We start from the raw sequence: 6446 nt of genomic DNA on the forward strand, positions 1-6446 counted from the left end.
GATACCATGCCAGCCTTGAACTCACTGGTAGTGGAGGATGACCCTGACCTTGGCGCTCCTCGATCCCCGAGGACTAAGGTCACAGGCCTGCAGCAGCACATCCAGTTTATGTGGCTCTGGGGATGGAACCAAGACTTCACAGATGCCAGGCAAGAACTCTACCAACTGAGTTACATCCTCAGTCCATGGTGCTTATAGGTTTGAAAATTACTTTTTAATAATAACTCTTAAGAGACAAAAAAAAGTAAATATTGTTTCAAACCCCCAAGTCCTGGGAAGCTTCAGTGTACAGCAGTGAGGTCTCTGGGTTTTAGATCAAATGAGAAAATAAGGGAAATCATACCAAGAGCTAATTTTAAAGAACAACCAAAGCCCTGAAAGCAGAAACCAGTGTTGGCAAGTCACAGTGTTAGCTCACTGGGGCCACAGTCACAAACCCTCTGAACTGGGGGACTTAGAACTGTTATCCTTTCAATGTTCTGGGAACCAGAAGTCAGAAACTGAGTCAGCAGCCCTGGTTCCTATTCTGCAGGTTCTAGAAGGAATCTGTCCTGTGCCCGTGCCTGGCTTCTGATGCTGTCAGCCGTCCTCAGTGCCCTCCTGACCAGTCTCTGGCTCCCTGGGCTTCCTCCCAGTGTGAGCCTTTGTGTTGGGTTTCCGTCCTCTTATAAGAGCACTAAGCCTTGCACTGGGACCCATTGTATGTTAGCCCAAACTCATGTCACCCAGTTCCACCTTCAAAGACCTTATTTCTAAATTAGGCCATATTCCCGGGCACTGAGATTAGGGTCTCAACATACCTTTCCAGGAGTTGGGTATAGACAGGATTTGGCCCATAGCAAATGCACATGAACCTTTTGGCTTTTCAACCACTCCTCTTTTTACCAAAGATCAACCATACATATCCCCAAATTCTATCCAGAGTATGAGGGAAGGGCACACAGTAATAAGACCCAGAAACCTTACTGCTTGTTGCCTCCTTTATCTCATTCCTTATCCTGAACCTGCCTATTAGCACTATTAGCAGTGAGGGGGGCTAGGAATTTAGCAACAAACACAAAAGAAGAGGATCTGTTCTGAGTTTTTAGCTGGACAACCATGTGGGGTGCCCATTTCTGTACACACCAAAGTGTGAGTGTGCATGCGTGCTCAGAGGTGTCCTGTCTGAGAGCCACACGTCTGAAATGGTTCCATTGCTCCTTTATTTCTGCTGTTTGCCTTCTCTGCAGAAGCTCGGCCTTCTAGAACACTGGGAATTCTGAAAAAACACATCTTTTTCTTATTACACTGTGGTAGCTAAGAGGTGAATGGAGTGCTGAAAGTAATATATAATTTGCTTTTTAATAAAGGCAGGCATGATAGAACAGTCATGTCTTAGGAGGGAAAGACTAATTTATTGTGGGGAATAAACAGAGCGTTGACCCAGTTTTAAGTTTTCATAACATCAGATGTCACTAACACATCTGGGTGTTTGTTGAGCATTTGTCCCTTGTTCCTAACCATAGCTTGAAATAATGACAGTTGAGGAAACTAAGATTGGTACTAAAGTCATCCCAAAGTTTGATGTACAGCCAGTCACCTCCCTCTTGGCAAGGGCTCGGAGTAACTGCAGCAGTGAGGAGTCTGCCAGATTTCGCCCTTGAGGTTGAGGTATTAAACAGAATGGAAACTAATCTCACTTTAGTGAAGTGTGGTGGGTACTTCATCGCTGAATGTTTGAGCGGCAATCTTATAAAGCATCTCCTCTTAAAATGATTTTATTAGAGTAATTAAACATTTGGAAAATGATGCCGTCTTTCCACTGTTGTGCAAGAGCTCTTTCCTACTCTCCCTTCATCTCCAGAGCTAAGTGAATCTACACACAGCCACCGCTGCTCTACCCGGCACTCGCTCTCTCTATATATAGACCTGTAGGTAGGATATTCACTGTGAACACAGGTCACGCTATATCCACAGGGGGATTAGTTTTCAAAACTGTAAATTCTTTTAATAGTTCACAGAGCCAGCCATGGAAGTAAAAAGTCAGAGGTACTCTTTAGGTTCCGTGGCTGCACATTTATTTCCTTAGCCACTCAGCAAATCTTTACTGCGACGTATTCATCTCACGTGCACACACACACACACACACACACACACACACACACACACAGAGAGAGAGAGAGAGAGAGAGAGAGAGAGAGAGAGAGAGGAGAGAAACCAGAGAAAGACAGAGAGAAAGAGACAGACATAGAGAGGAGAGAGGGAGGGAGAGGGGGGAGGGAGGGGGAGAGAAGGAGTGAGGAAGGGAGAGGGAGAGAGAGAGCAGAGAGACAGAGAGACAGACACAGAGAGGGGAGAGGGAGGGAGGGAGGGAGGGATGGAGAGAAACAGAGATCCACTGATATGTGAATTTAATGCCAACAACAAAAAGAAAGGATCTCTGTCCACTAAGACTTAAAATGATAGAGACACATACCTACTGCTTTCGGCACACAGCAGACAAACCCCTAAATACAAGCAGTGTCCACAAGGAGAGAAAGCTGAAATATACGACATCTTTGCTCAGCTCCCCCTATGACGACTCATCCCCTTCATAAACCACCATTACTCTATTTCTCCACTGTCATTTTGTGGAGCCTCATTCACCTTCCATATCTGGTTTGAACCAGAAACTGCCCTGTACAGTAGAAGCTAAGAGTGACTGGAAGACAAGGGCCCACGGAGACCAAAAGCCTACAAGTTTTGAAACCATCCAAAAGGTCACATGACATCAGTCCTTTCCTGGAATTCTTAACCCTGAAGCCTGTCAACTTTCACAGTATTCATAGACGTTTCATGCCACATCAAGGTGCTGCAGACACCTTGAAGTCATGCCTATGCTCACTGTTACTGTTCTGCAATTATGAGAGTTATCAGGCAAATCACTAAACCATATAATTTTAAAAGCATACATAGCGATACATCACACATTTGATTTTTGATATTTTAATAATTTACACTTCAGTCTAGAATTATAATTCATCATACCTTATATATTCTATGAACTCAGTATATTCCAGAATGGTGCATATGCTTCACAAGGTTTCAGAAGAAACCAGACGTTAGCATTACTGAAAGAATGAGCTAGAGAAAAAAAAAAAGAAAAAGGTGACTTCCAGTAAAGAGAGCCTATAGAGAGAACTACCGCATCTCTGCTGTAACTGTGGTAGGAAAATTAAAACAAGACCATTGATGCCAGCTGTCACTGGGGAGTTTATGACCTGGGGCTGGAGAGAGATGGCTCAGCAGTTCAGAGCTTTTACTGCTCTTTCAGAGTTCAGATCCCAGGACCCAGGCAGGGCAGCTCACAGCTTGTGACTCCAGCTCCTGGGGTATCTGACCCACATGGGCCCAGAGAGACGGGGGAGGGGGGTGAAGGAGGGAGAGGGGAGGAGGAGAAGTAAGGGGGAGAGAGAGAGAGGAAGAAAAGGGAAAAGAATTTATGATCTACAGTCATAGACCTATTCACTTAATGATTAATGAGTACAAAAAGAAAACATAAGTTAATGAGAAAAACAAGCAAGATGTGGCCTCCCTGCCTGTGCTCTGAGGGTATGGGGCAGCACAAACACGCGTTGTCTTTCTCTAGGTGGAAGTATGTGAAACTCTCACTGCAGATTTCTAACACGTTACAAAGTAATGAGCTCAAAATAAACATTGTTAAGCCAATAATGTATCACAAACAAGAGCAAAAAATAGTAAACAAAAGTCTTTTAATAATGGCCCCAAGTCATCGGATCCATCATCTGATTCAGAATTATAATAACTATACAAAATATTTACAGAAATAAAAGAATGGGATTAAAGGTCAACAAGAGTTGGGCTACTAGGAATTAATAATTCATAATGAAAGAAATGAAACTGTTGGATGTTTAAAGAAATGCAACTTAAAGGCTGGGGAAATAGTCTAGCACAGAGGATAAAGTTTAGCACAGGCGTGAAAATCTGAGCTCACATCCTCAGTACCCATCCGGCATAGCAACATTTAGCTGTGACACTAGAAAAGGAAGGTAGAGAGAGGTGGATCATGGGAGCTCATGGACCTAGCCAATCAGTGAGTTCCAGGTTTAGTGAGAAAATATGCATCCCAAAATTAGGTGGAGTGTGATAAAGGAATACATATGACATTGACTTCTGTCCTCCACATGCATATGCGTACATGCAAATATGTACACATGCATATACCACATTTACATGCATGCACACACAAAGACAAAAATTTATATTATTGAAACTGGAATATAGATACAAACTAGGCTCAAGTTCTAAAGTTTGATTTTTTTAAAATCTAATTAGACATGGATGAAAAGATAATTATGATATTAGGAAATATTTCTAAATAATGCATGAGTCAAAGATGAAACAGTTATGAAAATTAAAATACGCTTAAATTAAGTAATACATCATGAAACTTGAGAATGTCAAAGCAATTATTTGAGGGAATCTATTATTTTGTATGTTTAGCAGAGAAGAAAAAGAAGAAAAAATTTAAGCTTAATACTTAGAAAAAAATTAAAACTGTACTTTTATTTTAAATAAAACATTCTAGACTTTAATAAATCTACATCCTGGTGATGCCTGAGGTGTCTCATTGGACTATCATAAAATCTCAAGTTCTTCAAGAACTATTTCTGGAAGTCTAAGAGATGCTTCTGAAGGCAAAGTCAAGGGCCAAGCCTAAGGGTCCACGCTATGACTCCCAGAAGCCACATAAAAGCTGGATGCACTAGACTATGTGTCTGCAATCCCTGCTCCCTATAGGGAAGCAGGAGGTGGAGGCAGGAGAATCAGGATGCTACTGGGCATCTCAGTTAACAAAGCAATGATGGGACCTGGTCTCAAACACAGTGTAGGACAAGGACTGACACCAAAAGGTGTCCTCTGTACTCACATGCTTACCATAACACACCTATTCACACAGAAACAAATAGCTAAGTAACTATTTCCAATAAATATCAATGTCTTTACAGAAAGGCAATGAGGAAAAATAAAGAGAAAGGATAAACGCAGGAACAGAAAGAAAAAAAGCAACACAGAGAAGAAAGATATGCAAGCCAATAGTGACAGATCCAAAGGATACCCATGGGTAATGTTGGTAAAAATGTTAAGCTTTTGGTTAGCTCAGTCAAGAAAAAGAGACACACAGCTATATTACAAATGAAAGTGGATCCTCTTGTAGGCAGAGTAGAAAACTGAAAAGATAGTTTAAAACATACAGTACCGACAAATTCCTTTGGAGAAGAGCAATTGACCAGGGGTGACAAAAGAAATAGAATGCATGGGTAGTTGTGTAAAATTAATTAATTAATTAATTTATTGGTTCATTTTTAAAAATTGAATTAGTAAAGGTCTTCTCAGATGATGTCTGAGAAGATAGATGTATTAATCACTCAGATACAAACACTTCATGATGTTCAAAGACATCAAAAAAATCAAGGTATGACCTATAAATATATATAATTATTACAATTAAAAATAGAATTAAAGGCCAGTAGTACATGCCTTTAATTCCAGCACTCAGAAGGCAGGACAGAGGCAGAGGCAGGAGGATCTCTGTGAGTTCAAGGCCAGCTTGGTTTATATATATAAAGTTCCAGAATATTCAAGACTACATACAACAATGGTTCTCAACATGGGCGTCTCAAATCGATGTTTGCTTTAAAATTCATAACAGTAGCAAAATTACAGTTTAAAAATAGCAACAAAAACAACTTCTGATTGGGTATTGCCACAACATGAGGGACTGCATTAAAGGGTCATAGTATTAGGAAGGTTAAGATGACTAACCCAGTCTAAAAAAATAATAATAATTAATTTAATTAAATTAAAAATCATTCTGAGGAATGAAAAAATGAGGTCTTAAGGTCTTCTAGGAAATACAAACAAGAAGCAGCCTCAGCTTATGCATAAAAATGCTGTCTTAGTATCAAATGTTAGAAAAAGAAAGGGCTGGGAAACCCTCTCTAACATCTAAAAGGTTCTATAAGTTGAATCCAGCCATGTATATAAAAGACAAAGCCAGTCTGGGTCCATCCCAGGAACACAGTTTGATTTAACACCCAACAATAAACTCACTACATTAATAGGTTAAAAGAGAAAAATCATTTCTTCATCTTACTAGACGGAGAACAATCATTCGAAGAAATTTAATTTTTTAACACAACTGTTTAAACAAAAATGGCAATCGCATTAGCTTACTAAAGAACACCTACAAAGGCAGAGAAAACATATCAAGAGGAGATATTAGGAATATTCTATATACAGCACAGAGCAACGTATATCAAGAGATAGATGTTAGTGTTACATTGCCACTACAATAAGAAAATCAGAAGCCATTGTGAGAGCATGAAGGAGTTTTGTCAAATTCCCAAGAATCAGAAGCTGGTATCAAATTTTTCACAATTCAAGTGGGAAAAGCAACTACACAG

This window comes from Rattus norvegicus, chromosome 8 (assembly GCF_036323735.1).
Source record: "Rattus norvegicus strain BN/NHsdMcwi chromosome 8, GRCr8, whole genome shotgun sequence".
In the NCBI taxonomy this organism is placed as follows: domain Eukaryota; kingdom Metazoa; phylum Chordata; class Mammalia; order Rodentia; family Muridae; genus Rattus; species Rattus norvegicus.